This window comes from Euprymna scolopes, chromosome 27 (genome assembly GCF_053919585.1).
Source record: "Euprymna scolopes isolate OS-2025 chromosome 27, ASM5391958v1, whole genome shotgun sequence".
Lineage (NCBI taxonomy): Eukaryota > Metazoa > Mollusca > Cephalopoda > Sepiida > Sepiolidae > Euprymna > Euprymna scolopes.
Genome location: NC_136508.1, coordinates 60867096 through 60889828, shown reverse-complemented (window position 1 = coordinate 60889828; position 22733 = coordinate 60867096). Strand labels below are relative to the sequence as shown.

At 35.4% G+C, this 22733-nt stretch overlaps 1 pseudogene; it reads right to left on the bottom strand.

Moving 5' to 3' along the window:
- Positions 1-842: 842 nt before the first annotated feature.
- On the bottom strand, positions 843-1208 carry LOC145248708 (histone-lysine N-methyltransferase SETMAR pseudogene; annotated as a pseudogene).
- Between the last annotated feature and the right edge of the window lie 21525 nt (positions 1209-22733).

The following is a 22733-nucleotide window of genomic DNA, read 5'->3' as shown; positions in this document are numbered from 1 at the left end:
TTTATGCGTAAAATTTAAGTATTTACTTCAAAAGTGCTCAATACGTAGGTAGAGCTAGTTAGTAAGTTATAAAATATATATGGCGATTAAGCTACACTAAATATTCGTCAGACGAATCCTATAGTGGATGAAACGCAGAATATTCAGTGTAGCTTAATCGCCATATATATTTTATAACTTACTATATATATATATATATATATATATAAAATCAGGTTATCCCATAAGTTCTGTCCGAATTCATGAAAAAAGAAAAGAAGTGACCAAATGTTATATTTTATTAAAGATTTAATCATCAATATACTTTCCCTGATTATCTATGACTTCCTTCCATCTATAAACAAGCTTATTAATTCCATCACTGTAAATTCCTTTTGGCTTTGATTCGAAGAACTCACAAATATCAGTTTCAACATCTTTGTGCATTACAAAAAACTGTTCCTTCCAAATAATTTTGTAAGCTATGAAAAAAAAAATGGTAGTCTGAAGGAGCAAGGTCAGGATAATAGGGTGGATGAGGAATTTTCTCCCAACCAAGTTCTTCGATCGTTTGTAAGATGATTCTTGCTGGTGGGGGCTTGCATTGTCCTGCTGAAATATCACCCCTTTTCGATTTACTAGAGCAGATGTTGTTTTCCCCTGAAAGCTTGGTTCAAACGATCTAATTGCTGACAGTAGATTTAAGCATTAATTGTTGCATTAGGTGTTAACAATTCTAAGTGGATTATTCCTCGGCAATCACACCATATTGAAAGAAGAACCTTATTCCCATGAAGTTCTCTTTTTGGCTGTGGGTGAGATCTTTCCCCTTTACCAAGCCATTGTCTACGACGCTTAACATTTCAATAAAAGATCCATTTTTCGTCACGTGTCACAAGTCTATCCAAAAAAGGTGAAACAAGTTGGTGAGAATTGAGAGAAAAGCAGATGTCGACTTGCGATTTGAGATTGTTTTCAGGTAATTCATGAGGCACCGATTTTCCAAGTTTAGGAACTTTTCCAAATTGTTGAAGATGACAATGAACAGTTGTATGGTGTGAACTCAGTTTTATTCCCAATTCCTTAACTGATAAAGCAGGATTTTCTTCAAGAGTTGTTTCAAGAAACTTATCACCAAACTCAACTGGACGTCCGGTTCGATCTTTATCTTCAAGAATGAAATCTCCACTTCTGAATTTCGCGAATCCATCTTCTGCAAGTTCTTTCATTCACACATTCCTTTCCATAAACTGAGTGAATATTTCTAGCCGTTTTGGCTGCTGAGTTTTCATTTCTTGAACTCATAAAGCATTATATGCCGCAAATGATTCTTAGGCAATTCCATATTAGTAGGGTTGTAATCAAGTAAATGTACATTTTTATTGTTCTGTAAAAAAAATGTAATCAGTTAAAATGCATCTAAACATAAAAATCTATTTTTTTAAAGTTTCGTTCAATTTAAAAATAAAGGTAAAAATTCGGACAGAAATTATGGGATGACCTGTATGACAAATGCTTTCTGACCTAATATGCACTAAGCATTAATATTGTTGTCTTTTTTTCTTTTCCCTTTGAAAAACCAAATCCTATTCTGCAACCCGCCCCCCAAAAATACAATTTTCTTTGCGAAATAACCAAATAAAACACCCTGAAGACATAAACAACTTGAAACATATAAAAAAACAAACTTTTACCAACATGATATGCCATAAAACAAAACAACCAAACCAAACACCATGAACAAATATTTGAAGATATAAAGAACTGAAACATAAAAAACTATTACCAAAATGAATGAATTAGGCACTGAATAATAGTGTTGTGACAATTAATTCAAATCAGATTCGGGAATCGGAAAAATCAGAACTTTTTGTGTATCTTAATCGGTATCGGAATCGTGAAAATTTGTGTATATTTTCCGATGCAAAAGCGATTCCTTAAATTATCTTTTGTAATTGATTTTCTTTAAAACAAAATAATCTGCTCCTGATATTAATAATTAGTGTTGGGACGATTCATCAGAATCAGAATCGGGAATTGGAAAAATCGGAATTTTTTGGGGTATCACAACGGATATCGGAATCGGGAAAATTTGAGCCTATTTTCCGATGCCGAAACCGATTCCTTTAATTATCGACTTTATTTTATTTTGTTTCTATAAAACGTCTTCGATTGCTTTTAGTAGTAATAAAATAACAAACATTTATTTATTTTGAACTATCAGTAAGGCTAAAATATATAGATTACCCCCACCCCCATCCCCGTCACAAGTGTGTTTTTAATTTTGTAGAAAATATCTGCACATTTAACACGCGTTTTTCAGGAAAAAAAATAACAATTTTATAGTTAAATATTTAGAGACTCATAAAGAATCAGAATCGGAATTGGTTATTGTATCGGAATTGTGAATTTAGTATGGAATCCGTAATTGTATTGGAATCGGGGGAAAAATGTTGGAATCGTCCTATCACTACTAAATAATTGTGCTACCAGATCAGCCTGTCTGAAGATATTGGCTTCCTGAGATGAAATACACCTAACATTGATGCTTTTTTGTTTTTCTACTTCCTTTTGCAAAACTTAATTATGTTCTGCAAAACAAAAACAAAAAAAAAAACAAACCCCAAAATAACAACCCACCTTTTCCCGCTTTTCCTTCTTCCCATTTCCCCTTTCTCTTTCTATCTTCCCCTACTTCCAGACTGGTTTCCTAACTTAAAATGTACCAAACATTAATACTGTAACCCTTTTCCCTCTCCCATTGCAAAACTCATTCATGTTCTGCAGGGCAGGGAACAAAAACGATAAAATCCACTATAAAACAACCAAACCAAACACTACAAACGAAAAGGGTTGATATGCCGTAAAGCAAAACAACAAACAACAGTACGAAATAACTTCAAAAGTGATATGTCGTAAAATAAAACAACCAAATCCTTTCTATTCATACTATATCTTTATCCCCCCTCTCTCTCTCTCTCTCTCTCTCTCTCTCTCTCTCTCTCTCTCTCTACTCCTCTTTCTATATCTTTTTTGGTCTCTGACAGAAGGAGGGTGAACCTGTAAATTCACCCTTGTCCGTTCGCCCATTCGTTCGTTCGTCTGTCCACACGTTTCTCAATAATCACGCCTTGGAATTTTTTGAAATTTTGCACAAACATTAAACATGATATGAGTAAAAAGGTAACAGAATGGATTTTCCGGGAAAACTCTGGTTGCCCCCCACCCAGGGTGCCTTTCGGGTTAAAATGGGTAAAATTTACACTTTTGTGCTTAATAAAAGAAATTGGATTTTTATAAAACTTTCTGAAAAGTTGTAACTAAGTGATTTCTGTATACTTTTGCTTGTCTATACTTCGCGATAACTCTTAGGTGTGCCCCAGGGGCTCTTTTAGAGCTAATAAAAACACTCCACTTTTGGGACTATTTTACCATATTTGTCCAACATTTTCTGTGTATGTCTATTTAGCAGTTTTGCATGGCCCTGAACTCAAATTTAAATATGTTAAGGCCTTGGGGACATTTTGGGGCTAAATGGGGGGGGGGGGAAGGTGCAAATGATGGACTTAGTCATTTCTTTTTTTGCATGGTGCAGAACTCAAATTTACATATGTTAAGGCCTAACACTACACCGTTTGTTCATTTTTACCAGGATTTATGTCCCCTGGGAACTTTGGGGGCTAAATGAGGGGGGGGGGAATGCTGAACTTAGTCATTTTTTATGCCTCGTTCACTTTGCACTCATGGGGGACCATGCATGCTTCATTAAATCTATTTTCTCTACATTTCTCTCTTTTTTATAACACGCTCTCTTTTAGTTCTCCATTTCTTTATCTCTCTATCGCCCCTTCTCTCTCTCTTTACTCTTCTTTCTCTATCTTTTTCCTTTCTTTTCTCCCATACACACTCAGTCTCTCTCTCTCTCTCTCTCTCTCTCTCTATCTCTTCCTCTCTTTATTTTTCCTCTTTATTACATACTATCAGATTCTCTCGCATAACGCATTCCCCCTCCCTTTCTCTTCATCTCACTTTTATCCTCCTCTCTCTTTACTCTTCTTCTATCCTTTTTCCTTTCTTTCTCTCTCTCACAGTCTCTATCTCTCTCTTTATATTTTCCTCTTTATTACCGCATACTTCATTACATATTATCAGATTTTCTGGCATAACTCACCCCACCACCACCACCACCACCACCACAGTGATACCCTGAGGAAGTCGGCTTGTCTAGTTATCCATCTTTCTACACAGAATCCTCATCTCCCAATAATATCCAGTACTCATGCAAAAACATGTCTTTGCATTCTGTTCCTCGTGCCAAAAATTGTTCAAGTTTTACTAAAGGAACTGCTAAATTTCTAAAACGGTTAAAGGTTCAGGGGTTGGGGGCTGAATCTGCATAGAGTGTGTGTATGTGTATATGTGTATATGTGCGTGCGTGTGTATGTGCCAAGTGTGTGGTGTAGGGGGTGGAGGCCAGGACGAGACATTTTGGGCAAAGGATGCTGGGTAACTGGAAGAAGTGTGATAGAAATTAGAGTGCAAATTACAAGGTAGATTGATGAGGGCTTTGGTTTAGGGGAATGTGATTGGGAGCTGGGACGCTTGTCAGGTTGAACTAGCGAGGGTGAGTGGGGACGTGTGTTATTTGGACCGGGGGGGAAGGGGGATAGGTTAAGATTGGCACTCAGTTGTGGATGGGGTTAAGATGTTGCTTACTGGATCTTTTCCAGTGTCTGGACATTTGTCACTGGGAAACTGAGAAGAAAAGGGAAGAAATGATGCGATAGAAAGGGAGGGCGGAGGGGTGGGGGGTGAAGGGTTCATGTGTTGCTAGGCAGGATGGATAAAGGGCTACAGTGTGGACTGGGGGGGGGGTGAGAAGAAAATGGTGAGAAAAAAGAGAAAGGGGATGTGAAGAGACAGAAATGAGCAAAGGAAAAAAAAAATAAGGAGAAAAGAAGAGAAAGAATGAAAAGAAATAGAATTATTAATTAGACAGAGAGGAGGAAACAGTGATGGAATAAGAGAGAGAGAGAGAGAGAGAGAGAGAGAGAGAGAGAGAGAGAGAGAGAGAAACGAATTAGAAAAAGGAAGGAAAGAAAGAGGAGAAATATAAAAATATTATTGGAAAAAGATGCAAAGAAGAAAGAAAGAAAAACAAGAGATAGAAAGAAACAAAGAAAGATTCCGAACACAGATACTGAGAAAGCCAGAAACGAAAGAAAAACGGGAGATGTTGATAAACATTAAATTTCGAGTGAAAAGCAGAGAATAAAGACGGAGTAGACGAAAGGATATAAGAAACAAAGAGAGAAATAGTAAAAAGAGAGAGAAAAAAAAAGACAGAAGAGGCAGAACAGCAAAGAATTTTTTTATCTCATTAAATAGTTCTCACAAAGGTCATCATCAGAGACTACTCACTGTGGGCTACTGGGACGGCAAAATCTACAATTTGACAGTTGGTTGGTTCGTTGTTTTTGTTTTACGGCATATCAACCCTTTTCAGGTTATTTAATGCCGAATCTAGTTATTTTGAGGAACGATTTTTAATGGAGTATATTTGTTTTTTTTTTTAAGTCAGATTCGATTTAACCCATAGTTGGGACCCTAACAGGTACTACCACTCCGGGTCAGAGTGGACCTGGGAGCAATGGCAATTAAAGGGTGGCTCCACACTCCCCAAGGCCCACAAGGTGGGGCCTCACCATCGGATATAGTTTTAGGTCATATCCAGGACCACAATTTGACAGGTTCTTTTTTCATGCTTATTATTATGACGTTTGGTCTTCTGGCTTGGATGGGTTTATCTATTTGTATATGCATATCCCAAAGGATTTTGTGGTTTTCATATTATTATTATTATTATTATTATTATTATTATTATTATTATTATTAGACTTTTTAGTTCGTTAATAAAGGGCAAAATTTATAACTCGTTGACTTAGAAAATGGTTGCTTTATGTCAAATTTGTGTTTGAATATGATTAAATTCTGCATTAGATGCTAACCTCTATTAATCCCTACCTGTGCATTGAACGAATGCCATAATACTTCGTTCGCTGCATCTTATCATAATAAAAAAGAGCTTCATACAAAATTTCAGCCAGATCGGCTCAGTAGTTTCTAAGAAAACTTCTAGCGTGAAATGTGATATTGTGGTGATTAAGCCTTATTAATCTGTACCTATGCATGAAACGGATACCATAATATTTATTAAAAAAAAAAAAAAAAATGGTAAAACGAAAATAAATATAGAAAGAAAAAAGAAGAATAGCAAAGAAATTATTATTTGTTTACTTATGTTTTTTTGGGCATCTTTTTTTGTAACCATCTTCTCACGTTATATCCTTAAAAGCCGGGAAGGGAGAGCCAACAGAGTTTAGCCCATTGTTGGAATAGCGTATTCTCTGTTGGTTGAAGTATGGTTTTTATTGTCATGTGTAGTTCTAGGAGGTTAACCCTCCTTAATTTTGCTTTCTCACCCTTTGAGAATGGGTAAGTTTATTGCTAATTGCCCCTAGCAGGGAATGCCTACGGATCTGCTCGGGGATTTTTTGCAGACCAGAGTGTTCTTCCTCTAGGGCGCTACCTTTACTAATCCCACTTTCTCAGCCTTTGTGTCACACCTACCCGGGGGAAAAAATATATCAGTGTCCTTGGCGTTTGGTTAAGAACAAAATGTAGTCTATGTTCTGATTCCACGTTTAGTCTAATCTGTCTTCGGTCAATAAAGAAGAAGTCTTTCTAGACTGAGGCATTTTTTTTTCTAGAGTGCCCCGTTTTTGGTGAACTGGATCTTCCCCATATTAAAAACTGACCGCACGTCTGTCTTTTACCCTTTTAGGGGAGGCGGCGTGAGACTCTAAAACAACAACCCTTGTCATGGCTGGTTGGTTGGTTGTTTTTGTTTTACGGCATATCAACCTTTTTCAGGTTATTTAATGCCAAATCCAAAGATTTAAGAAATTTTTTTTAATAGAATATATTTGTTTTCAAGTCGGTTTCTATTTAACCCATATTTGGGACCCTAACAGGTACTACCACTCCGGGTCAGAGTGGACCTGGGAGCAATGGCAATTAAAGGGCGGCTCCACACTCCCCAAAGCCCGCAAGCTAGGGCCTCACCACTGGATATAGTTTAAGGTCATATCCAGGACCCCTTGTCATGGACGTGCATCAGAAGCAGAAATGTGTCACCGAATTCCTGACAAAAGTGCACTGAGAATGGTGGTTAATTATTTGGAAAAATAAATTCTGGTGCAAAAAGATCACTTGTTTTAATGGTACAATTTCCGTTTTCATAGCTCTTTTAACATTTTTGAGTAAAAAAATGGGAGGCTTTATTTTGGGAAGGACCCTCATATGAGAAAGCATGCCCCGGACGCCCATGCAAAGCCATTGCTCATCGCTGGCAAAAGTGCATTAAGAATGGTGGTGACTATGTAGAAAAATAAATTCTGGAGCTTAAAATTGCTTGTTTTAATAGTACCACTCTTGTCTTTGTAGCTCTTTAACTTTTAGAGTTAAGAAATAGGAGGCTTTACTTTTGGAACGACCCTGGTATATTAAAATCTTTAGACTAAGTAATAAACAGATTAACAACAGAAAAAGCAACTGTAATTGATCCTAGACCCTGTCTGAAAATTGAGAGAAAGGTGGGTGGGGGGAGGGTAATAAGAAAATTAGAATTATCACAAAATCCCATGGGTCATGGGTATACACCATCCAAGCAAAATCATTTCTTTCTGATAGGTTCATAAGAGTAGTAGTTGAGGGGCAAAAATCAGAAGCTCACAGTATTAATGCCGGTGTCCCTCAGGGGTCCATCCTGGGCCCAACTCTTTTCCTGATTTACATTAATGATCTTCCAAATCACATCCTTACATCATTTGTAGACATTTATGCTGATGATACTACCATTTATGGTACCACATCTAAGACAGTAAACGACCAAGTTCTCTCTGATTCTCTCTCCTCTATTCTTGAACACGTGGTACAATGGGGAAAGGAGTGGCTGGTTACTTTTAATGCATCTAAAACCAAGTTTCTCTCTTTACATCATCAACATTCTGATCCACATCTGGCATCAATTGAAATGAATGGCTCTCGTCTTCAGAAGACCTCAAGTTTTGACAAGCTTCTGGGCCTAACAATTACTCTTGATCTTAAATGGAACATGTACATCAAATCTGTTGTCAGTGCCGCTGGAAAAATGGTGGGATCTTTCTATCGATCCAGTAGATATCTCACTGCTGATGCTATTCTCTATCTATATAAGAGCCAGGTACATCCAAGTATGGAATACTGTTGCCACATCTGGGCAGGAGCTGCTAGAAACGACTTGCCCTGCCTTGATAGAGTTCAAAATAGACTTTGTAGCCTCGTAGGAGATGTCCTTTTCTCTTCCCTGCAACCTCTATCTCACAGAAGAGATGTTGTGAGTTTGTCTCTGATGTATCTTTATTTTCATGGAAAGTGTTCGACTCAGCTTCAGTCTATGCTTTCCCCTCGCCAAACTTTTACAAGAAACACTCGTCTAGCTGAAAACACTATCAATAATTTCCCACACTCTTTATCTGTGCCTAAACCTAAACGTAGATTCCATGAACAAAGCTTCTTTCTTAGAACTGCACGCCTGTGGAATTGTCTTCTGTTTTCCTGCTTTCCGGCTGACTACAATATGGTTGTCTTCAAGTCTAACGTAAATAAGTTCTTGATGAGCCGTTCCATATAAGTTAACAAATTTACCGAATTTTCATTACTAATGATTACTATATTTTCCAATTTCTACTGTACACTCTTTAATCCTTATCCTTGAGTGGCCTCTTAGCATTGATAATGTGGTGATGCCTGTGTAAAAAAAAAAAAAAAAAAAAAAAAGACCGGATATCATAATAGTTCAGAAGAAGGAAAAGCCTTGCCAGATCGTAGATTTTGTCGTACTAGCGGCCCAAGAATGAATTATCAAGGAGATAGAGAAGCGGAGCAAATATACGGAACTGACCGGAGAGTTGAAAGGGATAGGGAAGGTGGAGAAAGTTAATATAACACCACTAATAATAGGAGTAATCCCAAAAATGTTGAAAAAAATAATGGGAGAGTTTCGGATCAGACGGATGGCTAATAAGATACAGCTGATAATAATGAAAACGGTTGAAATATTAACGAAAAACCTTCAATGCAGAGACCAATGCATACCAGACATGTAGAAAATGCTTGGTTATATTGTTGACATCGCTTTCCCGATATTTTTTCTAATCACAATTCTTTCTAGAAAGACGCTGAGATCTTACGAGAGAGACCCCGTGAAGGTTGCCAACATCATAGATGAAAGTGATTTTTATGAAACGAAAACTTTTCCACAGAAACTACGGATATTTAATAACAGACTAAGTCATTTTATGTTCGTACGTTATCACCTTTTCACATATTTACAAAAATAAAGAAGAAAATAAAGAGATGGTCTGATCAGTAAATATAATGATTGCTGATTAATCTAAGGTAAACACTATTCTGATTTTACTCATCTTAAAATGAATTGTTCCAAATCCCCCCTCCAAGATGATTTTCAATAAATACGAAATGTATTTATTGAAAATTGTTGTAATATTTTTTTTTTAAATTCGTTTTTATCAATTTGAACAATCTTTAGCTGACAATTGTTTTTAAGGTGAGAAGATATAGAATTGTTTTTTTTTTAATAATGAAGTCATTACAATTTTGTATATTAATTAAAGAAGAGACATATTCGTTTTATTTATTTAAAATAAAAGTGCTTATTTTGGTTGAAAAATAGGCTTAAATATAATATTTTAATTTCTGGAGATTTCGAATTCATTATTATAGAGCAACTTTTCTTTTAATTATTAAACTGTACCCAATATATAGTAGCGTTTCTCTCATTGTAAAATATGCATTAAATATGATATATTTCATTTATGAAAATGTTCATATTTATTATTATAGAGCCAATTCTTTATCGTTTATCATATAGTATCTAATATATAATAGTGATACCAAAGTAAAAAAAAAAATGGCTTAAGTGCCATCAGTTCGAATGGAAACCAAAACACTTAGCACTACAGCCTTAGTTGCTACCGTTTAAGCTATTGTCAAATGGATAAGGAATAGCTAAAAATAGAATGAAATTTAACGTATAAATGCATATATATTTGTGCATGCGTACAAGAGCACTTTAGCTTGACTGCCAAGTTTCAGTTTTTTTTATAATTTTGACCAATTAGCAACTATTTTTACTGGTTAAAGACCCATTAAATAACGGCCCATAAAAATACAATCATTTGACCGGCCTCTCGCCACTCTGCAATCCCAGAGATGCAGTTTGAAAAAAAATGCAAATAGACAGACACCCAGACAGACAGTGAGTTTAATAAATTAGATTTATCCGACAACTATTTTCACAGAAGAAAGAGTCATTTATTTTTTTTAAAATTAATACTATTGAAGCTGGCAGATATTTATTATTTCAAAACAAATATTATTAAGAGTAAATTATACAGAGTGATATACAAAGCATTATGGATTTCCAGGGGGTCTCCCTGGTGCATGTATACCCCCCCTCTCCAAAATAATATTTTGGTCTGTGGAGGAAGTGGGGACATGAAGGAGTATCACGTACAACTTTTAGGATCCTACAGATTGAGAATCAAGATGTACGAAGAAAAAAAAATTGCATCGAATTTTCTTCTTAAATTTACAACGTAAATTTAAATTTAAACAATGCAACGTTGGTGTTGGACTTTAAAAATATCCTGAACATCAATCTATGCCCCCCCCCCCTCGCCAGACTTTCACAAAAAACACTCGTCTAACCAAAACCACTATCAACAATTTCCCACACTCTTTATCTGTGCCTACACCTAAACGTAGATTCCATGAACAGGGCTTCTTTTTTAGAACTGCTCGCCTGTGGAACTCTATTCCGTTTGCCTGCTTTCCAGCTGACTACAATCTGATTGTCTTCAAGTCCAACGTGAACAAGTTCTTATTGAATAATCAAAGTTATAAAATTCCCACTAATGTTTACTACGCTAAAATCACAATGACAGATGTATACCCATTAACGCTTATCCTCGAGTGGCCCCTGGGCCTTGATAAGTCGTCACCCCCATGCAAAAAAAAAAAAATCTCCGTTATAGAGGATCGCATGGATTATACTTTTCTAGTGACAAGATGCCACAAAGAAAGAAAGAAGAAAAAAAAACAGAAACGATTTCTATCCTAACGAAAGGCGCTATGTTCGCCGAATTTCGACCTCTAAACAAATAAATCTTGGATTATTTATTTTTTTATTTTTATTTTTTAAATCTGCATTAAATTGGCTTTTAAACTTACGTTTTCAATTTAATTATTGTTATAATGATTAACTTGATTTATAGCGTGACTCAGATTGGATCCCATCCACCCATGTTATTTCTAATGAAATTCGCATTTTTTTTTTTCTGCAATCCATGCAGAGTTAGTGCTAATAAACTTCTGTCTTCAGGGTGGAACGATTAAAGTGTCACCGTAAACAAAGCAACACTACAGCTTTATTTTAAAACTTTTATTGAAAATATCAATTCAGGTGACTTGATTATGTAGTAGAGCTAACATCTATCCAATGTAGCCACATTCAGCCTCAATCACCGCCTTGATATAGGTCCGGAACTGGGAGCATGACTTTTCTACAAGCGCTAGCAAGAGCTCAGCAAATACTTGGTGGATGATGACAATCAGGCTGACTTTGGTGTTGTGGGTGGTCATGTTGGTGATGTTGTCGACGTATGACCAAACGAAGCAGTCTAGTGGGTTCAGGTCAGGAGAGGAGGGGTCAGTGAGAAAAGGGTACAAAGGCGTAGCATGTCTTCTGAAACCAAGCCTGAGTCTCTTTGAACTTGTGGGCTGATGCCGTGTCTTGCTATCATACCCAGAATCTGCCAATGGCAATCTGATTGCGTCAGGGGATCACGACACTCTTTAGCACATCCAGGTACACTTTGATGTTGACTTTCAAGCCGACTTTGAAGATGTCAGGTGGACTGATTTGGTCCTTGCTTGAAACCAGGCCAAAGAGCATAAAGGTGGGCAAAAATTTTATTTTCATCACCATGGGCACGTCTCTGTTATTCATGGCAACCCAGCGACGCATTTTGAGATTGCTGGTAATGGTCCTATTTTTCATAAGTTGGAACAGTAAAGAGCATGAGTTGTACAGCGGCACATCTCCAATCTCGCTTGTTGAACATTGTGTCACTTTCAGACATGATAAAAGGTTCCTATCAATCTCGAGATTTGTACACAACTGGCCAACTAATAGGTGGTCTGCAACAAAAAAGAAAACCTGATTTTATCAAACGGAAGTGGAATCATGTCGTCTTTGCTGGGGCGACAATTTTATCATTTTACTATGTATGTTTGACTTGGCGACAAATTTCAGTCATGAATTCCTGAAAGACTTTTTTTTGTCAACATTCAATGATATATTGTTACACTTTGATGATCGTCTCATAAGTAGAGGTTTGATTCTGAACGGACTTCATGGTCACCGCCCACCGGACCATAACTCAGCAGATAAAAATTTTGAAGGGTATTGTCAAAGATAATATCTAGCAAAAATCAGTCATATCCTGGTGTGCTTGCAGCACAGAGGTGGCCATTTAAGAGAATATCATTGAATGCTGATAAACAAAGACTGTTGGACATTCATGATTGAAACTTGGTGGACAGATCAGGTAGAGAATAACGTTTATTTGAACCAAATATTGTTTTATTGTGGAAAGGGGTGTGAATTTTATTAACGATTTCATGATGAGTGGCATTTTATTTGAGTCACTCTGCATTACTGAATTTGATAACTCGGCCTCTGAAGTTCTCTTTCAGCCAATCTCGGGACAGGTTTGAGGTGTGAGAACTTGCTCCGTTCTGCTGGAACCAGAACTTGCTCATGAGCGACGAGTAGATGGTCTGGAGCTCACTCTTGAAGGTTTTGAGGACCTCCACATACCGCTCCTTGGTGACTGTCACTGCTGCGCCAGATTCTTCGATGAAGATTGGTCCGATGATGCCTCTGGCCGAGATTGCAGCCCACACCATGCACTTAAGAGAGTGCAGGAGCTTGGTGGCTACTTCATGTGGTCTGGAGAACCTCCAGAAGACATTTGTCTTGGAGTTTGCCTTTCCATCAAGATGGAAGTGGGCTTCATCTGAGGTCCAAAGGAAGTTAAGGAAACTTGGTGTCTCCTCGATCTTCTCGAGCATCTTGACTGCCATAGCCCTCCTCTGCTTCTTGTCTGAGGCTGTAAGGGTCTGCAACCTCTGTATTCTGTATAGGTAAGCCCTGATATCGTTCACCAGCACTCTCCTGCAAGTCTCACTGGACATACCGGGGGACTGATTTCGCTTACGCACAAAGCGTTTCAGACTCTGCTGGAGAGACTCTCTCACTGTTTCGACCAGCTCGGCTGTTCGCTTCTTGGGACGTCCCGAGTGGCTTGGACGGTTTTCTCTGGCAACGTTGAGGTTCTCCACGGTCGCATACTTCTCGAAGTCGTTCACCCAGTTCTGAATTCTGCTTTTGGATGGAGCCTTTTCACATTCGAACTGATGCATGAAACTGTCCTGGGTTTTCTTAAACGAGCCTGTCTTGTAGTAAAATTTAACACAGTGTATTCTTTGTCACAGCTCCCACTGTGGTCATGGTGTACTCACGGTCGTTGATTCTGCCATGTCCTGTAAAATAAGGGCAATCGGTGAATAAATAATGGATATATCACATAAAGTGTACACGGGGCCCATTTGTTTTGGGTCACCCCGTATATGACTGATAGTTGATTTTTGAAGTATTATTTTATAAACCTGAATGTGTTTATATATAATGAAATAAAATAAAATAAGACAGAGATAGTAGACACATTGATATTATTAGAATTGTGGTTGAGGATAGTCAGATTATTTTTAATGTTTCTTGAAGTTGATTTGAAGAAACGTGATCCATTCTTTTTTTGACAAATACATTTTGGGGATATTATTATTATAAAGACATGGTGATGGTGATATGATGATGATGATGATGATTAGGAGGAGGAGGAGGAGGAGGAGGACGACGACGACGACGACGACGACGACGACGACGACGACGACGATGGTTATGAGGACGACAACGACGACGATGATGACGATGATGATGATGATGAGAACTAACAAAGATAAAAATGTAGAAAAACGAAGATAAAGAAAAATTTTAAAAAGGAGAATGGAAAATAAACTGAACGCAAAAAATATAAGAAGGCCGAAGAAATAAGAATGAAAAAATAAAACATGTCGAATAAAGAAGAAAAAGAATAGCATCTAAAGAAAGAAAAAAGAAATGAAAAGAATGGAGAAAGGAAAAGAATGAAGAAAGGAAAAGAACGAAGAAGGGGAAGATAAATAAAGAAAGATGAAAGATGAAATTAAGAAAGAAGTAGAAGTAAGAGAAAGAGGATGAAGAAAGAGAAAGATGAAGGAAAATGGAGGAGAAGAATGATGGAAATAAAGAATGAATAAAAAAAGAAGAATTCAAAAAAAAAAAAGAAAAACGAAGAAAGAAAAAATGAAATATGAAGAATAATAAAGAAATAAAGAAGCGTAAAATAAATAAATAAAACCAGAATTAATAATCAAAAGACGAAGAAAGAAAGTAAATAAAAACAAGATCCCAGAGATGTGTGGCATTCATCCATTTTCATAATCAAGTCTTGAAAAAGGTAAAGAAAGAAATAGAGAGAAGAGGAGGTAGAGAGACACTTGTGTATTTGTCACATGAAGTCATAATCAGAATTGGTCAAATTCCTCAGTAACCCCCCCCCCAACTCAAAGTGGGGATAGCTGGCTGGAAGTAAGGGAGGGTGACCTGCAATATTAAACTGATTTATAGTTTTTTGTTGATGCTGTCACACGGGTGTGTGGGACAAGCAATAAAAATGCGGAGACATTTGAGATGGGATGATTTGCAACTGGCAGAATGGCAACGAGATGAGGGATGGTCAGGAAGGGGGAGTTTCTTCCAATAATGATGGAAGTCCCTAGCAGAAAGTAAAGGGTTAGATTTGGAAAAGTTTGAAGCACAATGATTTTTGGGGGTGATATTTAGTGGACATTTAAAAAAGATAAATAAAGAAAAGAAAATTCAACAACAAAACGATATATATATATATATATATATATATATATATATATATATATATATATATATATATATATATATATATATATATATATATATAGTAAGTTATAAAATGTATATGGCGATTAAGCTACACTGAATATTCCGCGTTTCATCCACTCTAGGATGCTTCAGGCTTATGCGCATCCTAGAGTGGACGAAACGCGGAATATTTAGTGTAGCTTAATCGCCATATACATTTTATAACTTACTAACTAGCTCTACCTACGTATTGAGCACTTTTGAAGTAAATACTTAAAGTTTGCGCATAAATCTATACTTTTGTATATTAATTTTATGTGAGTAAATTAAGTAGCTATATATAACCTTTAAAACTATACAAAAAATATTTTTTTATCATTCGTTAGAAAACCATCCAGTCAGTAAGTCATTTAATCACCTGCAATCACCGTATCAACTCGCTCTCGAATTTACTATAATACCAATGTTATTTTTACAAGGGATCATCAGTTGTTTACCATGAAACACTGTTTCGGGGATTTAAAAACAAAACAGTATATTATATCATGGCTCTCCAGCAGTGTTGATCAAACACCACCACCCTTAATCTTATATATATATATATATATATATATATATATATATATATATATATATATATATATTAGCCCAAAAGAAGCTGAAGGATTTGAAATTTGTATGCGACCGAAAGTGCCACTCAACCATACATAACCGTTCCTCGGTAGTCTAACGAGTCATGATAACTTTTAAAAGGTTACTCTAGATGCTCTGAAAAAAAAAGGAAAGAGAAATATTAAAAATCAAGGAAGTTATGCATCCTTTTTATCCATGAGCTTCTTCTGGGACATTATATATATATATATATATATATATATATATATATATATATATATATATATATATATATATATATATATATATATAAAATGAAAATTACAATTGAATTTACCAAAATGATCCAAGATGGTAAAATTAAAGTAAATTATAAATATTAAAGAATTAATATTTATAAAATTATCTCAGCCAGATATAAAAGCTCGATAAAACCAAATAGGAAATAGAGCTTATGATATGAGCAAACAGTATATATATATATATATATATATATATATATATATATATATATATATATATATATATATATATATTCTTAATATTTAATTTCAGCTCCTTTGAGAAACTCGTACCTTATCGTTGAACACTTTCAGTTTGAATTAAGTCGGTCAATTTAGCTCTTATGTGCAGATCATCGTATAATAATTAGATCACTCTGACTGACGTAAAAAACAATTTTTAAAATAAAATGTTTAAATTTCAAAGTTATTTCACACGGTTAACGGTAGTCGAATGGATACGGTCCTTACTAATGAAGACAGAGATGGCTTCCGTCGCTGGGTTCGAATCTATCGACTGGTATTAATCGTGACACCCTGCACTGAAGTTTCCCGTAACGATGAAACACTAGCGTTTGCAGGGTTTTAAGTGGCACTGATGAGTTTTGATATAACGAAACAGGACTGTATGTCGATTACTATATATATATATATATATATATATATATATATATATATATATATTAGTGGTGGGACGATTCCAAAATTTTTCCTCATTCCGATCCAATTACCAATTCTGTTCTAAATTCCCGATTCCGATTCGATTTCCAATTCCGATGCCGATTCTTTTAATATTTATAAATATTTAATTAGACACTTGTTTTTTTTTTTTTTTGTTTTTTTTCTTAAATTTTCAAATTATATAAATCCTCCGGTAATTTACGGGTATATATTTTCTCAAGTAAAAAATGTAGTGTATTGCAAATTCAAAGGCAACAAAAGATTTATTTTGATTTTAAACAAAGCCAAATTGTATCAGTTCGTCGTTAGTATACAACATGGTACATGAAAGTTTTCATAAACAGTTGAAAATAGTCGACGATTGGTAAGGAAAATGAAAAAACGATGTAAGAACAAAATATAAACACTCCCATTGTTACGAACGAATTTCTGAATAATAATGTTTCTATTTGGAAAATAATTTTTAACATGGAGACGGCGTTGGGCTTCGTTAACTATTATGTGCCTTCCTTCTATGAATGTTTTAATTTTATTTTAATTATATAAATTTGATTGGCTATTAAATTGATTTGCTTTGCTGTAAAAAACAAAAAACAAAACAAAAACAAAAACGAGATGCAAATAATAACAATTAGCGGGACCTGTGGAAATTCCACAGAGGACTCATTCATATGTAAGATATTGATGTTGGTATTAATGGCGTAAATACAGATGCTCTGATATTATTTTAACTCTTGTTAAAACTGCAAAAGCTAGCAAGCAAGGACGCCCTGCGTAGACAGGTCGAAAAGTGCACTTAAATATGATATTTTTATTCTTGCAGATTTCGTATATATTATTATAGAGTTAATGTTCTATCGATTTTTATATATTATAAAATTGCAATTTAAAAAAAAATATCCATATGATTTGGTGCATCAGCTTGAGTTCCTTCAGCTATAATCGAAACCGAAACCAAAATTTATGAAGAATTCTTGATAAAAATTTTTATTTAAAAAGAAATAGATCACTGGCGTTCCATCAGCTATAATCGAAATCGAAACCAAAACTTATGAATAATTCTTGGTAAAATTATTTATAAGAAAATAAATGAGTGCCATCAGCTATAATCGAAACCAAAACCAAAACCAAAACTTATGAAGAATTCTTGGTAAAATTATTTATTATAAGAAATGGGAATCCATAATTAAACAATAGTCACTCGGATGTAATCGTGACACATAAAATAAATAACACACACATTATCGTATTAATATATAGTATTGTTAAAAGTCATAAAAACCGCGCTCCTTTCCTACTACTAAACCTTAGTACGGGTGGCAATACGAAAAATATAGCAATTACATGCGATTTTATGATTTTGCTGATCGGCCTTAGAATTAATGGTAAAAATTACTTAACTGCTTAAAAAGTTATAATGTACCAAAATGGGATCAGTTTACATTATATTTATACGCACAACTAAATTCTAAACTAATGTTTCAGTGTTCTCGCACATAATCGCCTAAAAAAGTAGAATCTCATGTTTAGGTATTTTAAATGTAAACTAATTTTTTTTTAAGTTAACAAACTTCTCAATGTTTGCCGTTCCAAACTTTCGATAAACTTCTGAGATTTTCATCTATATTTTCACTTGTGCCAAAACCAAACAAAATATAAGGGAACATGAAATATTTCAACGGATGTGGTGATCATACAAAATCAGCACCAGAAATAAAAATCCAAGCATGTTAAATGTTTGATATTAAAGTCCCAAGTCTTTAATAGACGCCATATGGCCATTTATCAAATAAGTGCGAAAAGCTTTTTAAAATCTGTGATATTGAATATGCAAGTGACCTCCAAAATATTTACTTTGCTTACAATAAAAACTAATAAAAACAAATTAAATTAGGTTTGGAGAGTCAATAAATACAGGCGGATTCACATGAACGCGATTGCGATCATATTTGGGTATGGAATTTCCTGAATTAATCTACTCTCCCGGGCTACGCCGGGACATGTGTCAGCTACTTATTTATAATTTTCGGACTTGTTTCTTCACCGTGTTGATCGTTTGCATAATGTTTTCAATTGTTTTGATCTCTGACTCTTTTCAAATACCGTGTGTGAAACTCGAGATCAGAAATTTTTAACCAAACCTTTTACTTGGAACACTGTATTACATTTTAATATTCCAATACCTATTATATAAAGTAAAGTCAGTCTCTCTATTGTTTATTTGTTATCAATAGCTTTCTTCCTACAAAATCCGTTGAAGGTTCTGGTTCGTCATTTTTTTCTTGCAAATTATTGCAACATGTTGTAAAGAAGAATAAAAGATTAGTCGATTTATTTTCTCATAGACAATACGTTGTCCAGGTAGGAATTATTTTCAAGTGAATGTTATCTGAAAACGGTGATTTTGTAGTGATTGATACAAAGTTAGAATAAAAACAAAACATTGTTATCATAAGCATTGGACGAGGATTATTGATAATCACTAATGAAAATGAAACAAAAGACTAGTAGAACATTACATCTTTACACGATTCGTGATATTGATTTGATGTGTTTCTACTAGCATTTTGTTTAATTTTAATTTTTTCGATAATTATCAAGGTTCTTCGTGCAATGCTTATGGGAGTTCAACTAACTGAATTGAATGAAAAATCGTATTATTACGCTGTGGGGGTATATGTATATATGCTTTATATAAAATGCGTTGGGTATATGATGAATTGTGTAAATTGTGTATACATTGAAGTTGCTTGTGGATGCGTGTGTTTGGCATGCGTTACAGGACATTTACAATACGGATAACACAAAGGGGACGGAACACAGTTCTGGGTGGTTATGCATCTTGTCATTAAAGAAACTATGCCTTTGTTCATCTGGATATTGGTTGAAGAATCTGCCAAAAGCTGAAATGAACATTTCTTCGAAAGAAACGACCAGGAGTCTTCGGTTATATTTTGAGGCAGCTTTTATTTCATTGTTGGAAGATTGCACGCTTGTCTTAAACTCTGCTTCACTATCGTACAGGGCCATTACAGGCCCTGTCTCCAACACTCTCTTCATCCGCCTAGCCCTGTCTTCTCTTAACTCTTCTCTGTTTGTATATATGTAACTATTCCTTGCTATGACGTAATTCAACTCATATCTTTTAACATGTGACTTTCTGAATCATGTTTCACTATCTGTTAGAAACATTTTGTTTATCACCACACTCTTTCCTTGATCGTTTTAAGTCAACCAAAATATTTTACTAAACATTCCTTTCTTTCAAAACATTCTCTCTGCATACCTTTTTCTACATAACAGTTAACAAAACAATAATAATGTTCATTATCTAACATATTACTTTTTTAATATTATTAGTCGATGTTCTAAATCGACTATCAGCAAGGCCTTCCGATCTTGCCGCAGCATAACATAACAGGATTCTTTTGAGCAACAACGCTTTAAAATACGTTAAAACACACGCAAACAACATATTCAAGTAAGTAGCAGAATAACTTATCTTGCATTTGCTAACATTTTTTTGTTGTGTATTTATTTTTGTCACCCATTTGATTGGAACAAAAAATAATATTTTGGATTAAAAAAAAAACTTGTTATCGTTTAAAAATAAAAAAGAAAAGAAAAATAGTACAGATTGCAAGTAAATAAACTCCCGGACAACGCCGAGTGGTACAGCTAATAATTTATCTGTTTGGATGCTGTTTCGTTTTATTATTGATTTTGCAGATCGAACTAGCGACAATCTTGAATCAAACCACAGTTTACTAGGACAGTGTATTTTGGACATGAAATATTGACCATCACAAATCTATGTTTCTGCAAATGTTTTAATATGGAGATCGATAATTCGTATTATTTTGATTATGTGGACTAATGTTTCCGGCTTGTGTCTTATTTGCACAACGTTTCAACCGATGTAACATCCAACCTCCTACACCTTTGAAATCTTTTTGTCGAACTTAGGAATCTTTATGTAATTTTGAACGGGACCCTTTATTTAATCCACGGGAAGTAACATGCTTTTTTTCTGTCAGCCATGACAAGTTGAAAATCCTAATTCACAATAGTCTTCCGTATATCGGCGGGACTGAGGATGGAACTGTCAGTATTTGGAAGAGTGCCACATACAACTGAATCTTAAAATATGTCTTCTTTCAAGTCATGTCGGATTTCTGACGAGAGGAGTCCCGTGGATTAAATAAAGAGTCCTCTTCGAAATTCCGTCCAGATTCCCGAGTTCGGCAAAAAAAAAATTACCGAGTTCGACAGAGAGATTATTAAGTTCGACAAAAAGATTACCCAGTTCGACAGAAAGAGTACCGAGTTCGACAAGATGCAGTTGAAGAAGGATGGAGGTTACATCGGCCGAAATGTGACAATCACACTCAAATTGACAACAGTATTACGAATAATCCAAGTAATATTGACCATCACAAATCTAATCACTTTCAATCACTTTCTCATTTCTCCCAGGAAATGAAATACAAAGAAACTGCTAAGATACGTCTGTGTTTTATAAAGCCATTTCGATAGACAAGCAACCATGTTTTCCCAGCTGGGCAAACTTGAGTCCTTGTACCGGAAAAATATCCAGTAAATTCGTTATTTTTTTATTTTTTATTTATTTATTTATTTTTTTTTTTTTTGCATTTCCATACAACAAACATGGATATAAATATCACTAAAACATCCGTTGGGTCATAAGCTTCATTTCGAACCGCCTGCCTGCCTGCCTGCCTGCCTGCCTGCCTTCCTCTGCCCCTCTCTCTGTCTCTCTCTCTCACACTCACTCACACACACACACAGTAAATCGAACTTACTAAGGGAGATAATAACTTCCGGTGAATACCGGAAAAATATCCAGTAAATAAAACGTTGTTTAGTAAATCGTTATTTTTTTGCATTTTCATACACCAAACATGGATATAAATATCACTAAAACATCCGTTGGGTCATAAGCTTAATTTCGGTACCTAACTTGCCTGAGTTGATTGCCTGTAGGCTGAGACAAACGCGAGACACACACACACACACACACACACACACACACACACACACACACACACACACACACGCGCGCGCGCGCGCGCGCGCGCACACACACACACACACACACACGCACAGAGTAAATCGAATTAACTAATGGAGATACTAACTTCCGGTGAATACCGGAAAAGTATCCAGTAAATAGAATGTTTAGTAAATCGTTATTTTTTTTCAGTTTTTTTTTTTTCAGTTTTTTTTGCATTTTCACTCACAAAACATGGACATAAATATCACTAAAACATCCGCTGGGTCATAAGCTTCATTTCGGTACCTAACTTGTCTGAGTGGATTGCCTGTAGGCTGAGACAAACCGCGTCACACACACACAGACAGACATTACGAAAATTTATAATAAGATGATAGAAAAAACGTCGCGGAAAGTTTCAGTCAGTTCATTTCTTTCTGGATCTGTTACGAAATGTAAATGTTAATCTGCGAATGGTTTTGTACCATTTTGTTTTTTTAGTTGTTTTAATCGAATATTGGTAGTTTGGGAAACTTCTTAGATTCTCATAATGAATTAATATTAGTGCTGCTGTTTTTATTTTCATATCTATATAAATAAAATACGGTAAAATCACGTTGACACACCGATTCTCGCAAGGTCACCGAAGTTAAGCAACGATGAGCCTGGCCAATACCAGATGAGTGACTACCTGGGAAGACTAGGCGCTGTACGTAGAAATGTCCAAGTTGGTATATGGGGTAGCATTCAATTCAGTGGGAAAGATGCACCCCCGAATCAAGACGGAAAGCAACGTCTTGTCTTCCTGAGATTATCATGGCTCTACAATTTGGAGAACCGTGGTTGTCGATGCTGTTAAATAAAGCAGGGCTACGGCTGAATGGTGATGAATAAATAAAACGTATGTATGTGTGTCTGTGTGAAAATATTTAACCGGTAAACTCTTAAATTACGGGTCACATAACACGGAAATTAACAA